General features: G+C 46.2%; 1 pseudogene; it reads left to right on the forward strand.

The window, feature by feature from the left end:
• The first annotated feature begins 1,243 nt into the window (after window positions 1–1,243).
• Window positions 1,244–1,362, forward strand: LOC112475262 (annotated as a pseudogene).
• The last annotated feature ends 1,291 nt before the right edge of the window (window positions 1,363–2,653 follow it).

Consider the following 2,653-nt stretch of genomic DNA (forward strand, 5'->3'; position numbering starts at 1 on the left):
CTCATAAAGTTTTCTAAGTATTAATTGAGATAGTGCACGAAGCACTTGGCATGATGCCTGTCACACGGTAGGTGCTGGACAAATGGCAGTTATGAGCTTCTGTTGTAATTGTTATATCTCGGTGCCTTTCTAGGAGGTGTCAGCCTTTCACCAACCATCATCTATGGTGCCCCCCACTGGCATGACTCTTATAGTTTGCTCACCTTTGGGGTAAGGACTAGACCCCAGTATCCTCATTCTGGCAAATAAAATGGAGATGGACATACTGGGAGCATTTCCTCTTGCATCTGCCTTGGCTCCTCGTTATTTTGGGGCTGCGTGCCTTTTGCAGATGAGGCCATGGCCACAGCAGGACTGTGACACCATAGGGGTGACTGGTCCTATGTTATCCTCCCCATTGTTGACTTTGGCATTTGGGACTTTGGAGCAGGGCTGCCATGGTTGCGTTCTTCAGAGCAGTAAAGAGAAAACAGTGCAGCTCTTGCCAATTTCCTTGAGCTTTAAGGAGAAGAAACAGAAACAAGTAACAGGAATAACAACAGAGAAGTTAGATTGGAGGTGTGTTGGAATGAGCTGAAGGTCGTAGGGGCATGCTTCAGGGACAATCGGCTGTTACTCTTTGGCTGCCCTGTTTTTTTTTTTTTTAATCATTCTGGGTGTAGTATGCTGACTGAAAGGACGCAGAATTTCACTTTGGAGGGCTAGAGACAAGAGCCCTGGTGACAGAGCACCTGGTGAGAGGGCATAGATTGTGGGGAAGACTAGAAAGAGAAATAGCGATCAGTTTTCTCCATGGTGTGTAGTTTAACCCTCTTTCCACCCCCCAATTCAACTTACCGTGATACCTGCATTCTTCCTCAATGTGTGCGGAACTGGGCTTGCTTTGGAGGGGGATGTGGCAGGGTGCTAAATGGGACTCAAGGTTGGCACTGAGCAAGAGCAGAGCGGTCAAAGGGAACCCTGCGTATATTGATCACCACTGTATAAACAGGGTCCTTATATAGATCTCATGCTCCACCTGAAATAAAAACATGTTATACAGATAGCACTCAGGTTACTATCATCAGTGCGAATTAATAAGAAAAAGTTGTCGACATAAACCTCTGCTTCTTCCACCCTCAACCACTATAAAGAGACACCAACACTGTATAACTAAAGGAAAGTTGAGGGAGATTATATGAGACCTTTCAAAATGAGGAGGAGGAGAAAGGAGGTAAGTATTCCTTAGGACTAGAGAGAAGCAGTCTACGGCCATGCCACCCTGAACGTGCCCAATCTCATCTGATCTCAGAAGCTAAGCAGAATTGGGCCTGGTTAGTACTTGGGTGGGAGACCACCTAGGAATACTAGGTGCTGTAGGTGTAAAAAAAAATAGCAAGCAAGCTAGAGAGAAGCAGAACAAGCTGTTGATATCTCAAGTTTGATGCTCTTTTTATCTACTGCCGCTTAAAGAAATGTCCCCAAACTTGGTGTCTTAGAACAACAACAACATTTATTTTGCTCACGAATTGGCAGTTTGGCCAGGATTCTGCAGGAACAGCACATCTCTCTCTTCACTCAGCTGGGGCAGCTGGAAGGTTTGGACTAGAATCCTTTTGCTGTTTGTTCAACTCCCATGCTTGGAAATTAATGCTGGCTGACAGCTGGGGCCTTAAATGCGGCTGCCAGTAAGAACACCTACACCTTTCCACATGGCCTGGGCTTCCTCCTCACCACGTGTGGCTAGGTTCCTAGGGTGAGCATCTTGGGAGAGAGAGTCAGGCAGAAGCTGTGTCACCTTTTCTAATCCAGCCTGGGCAGTCTTGTAGCTTCACTTGACTGCATCCTATTCATTCGAAGTGAGTGCTAGATGTATTAACTGGCTAGGGCTGCCATAGCAAAGTACCACATACTGGGCGGCTTAAACAACAGAAATTTATTTCTCACAATTGTGGAGCTTGAAAGCACAAGATGAAGGTGTCAGCAGGGTTGCTGTCTTATGAGACCTCTCTCCTTGGCTTGTAGATGGATGTCTTTTCTCTGTGTCTTCACATGGGCTTCTCTGTGTGTGTGTGTCTGTGTCCTAATCTCTTCTCATAAGAACACCAGTCAGATTGGATGAGAACTCACCCAATCACTTCATTTTAATGTGTCTACCTCTTTAAGGCACTATCTTCAAATACAGTCACATTCTGAGGTACTGAGGGATTAAGGCTTCGACATACAAATTTGTGGGGTGGGGGTCGGGGGAAGACACAATCCAGCCCCTAATACCAAGGCTCGCCTATATGCAAAGAGAGGGGAATTAGACTTCGCCTTCTGATGGAAGGACTATTAAAGAATTTACAGATGTGTTTAAAACCACAACCGGGTAAGCGTCAGGAGTTTTGGCAAGTCCTACAGTTGGCAGGGCCCTGTGCTCCACCTCCGCTCAGCAACTTCAAAAGTTTGCAGAATCTAGGAGAACAGCTGGATTGTGGTTTTCAGAAAAGACCCAGTGCCCAGAGGTGTGAGCAGCATGTTAGTAGCACTGCTCATCCTCAAAAGGGCCATTTCGTTTCAAAAATCCGCATTTCGTCATTGAGGCGACTCAGGACCCTTCTCCTGTTACCCAACCTCCAAATAAGATCCTGGATTCGCGTATGAAATTAGGGAGTGGAAGGGCTCTCAAAAT

This window comes from Pteropus alecto, unplaced genomic scaffold (genome assembly GCF_000325575.1).
Source record: "Pteropus alecto unplaced genomic scaffold, ASM32557v1 scaffold40, whole genome shotgun sequence".
Classification (NCBI taxonomy): domain Eukaryota; kingdom Metazoa; phylum Chordata; class Mammalia; order Chiroptera; family Pteropodidae; genus Pteropus; species Pteropus alecto.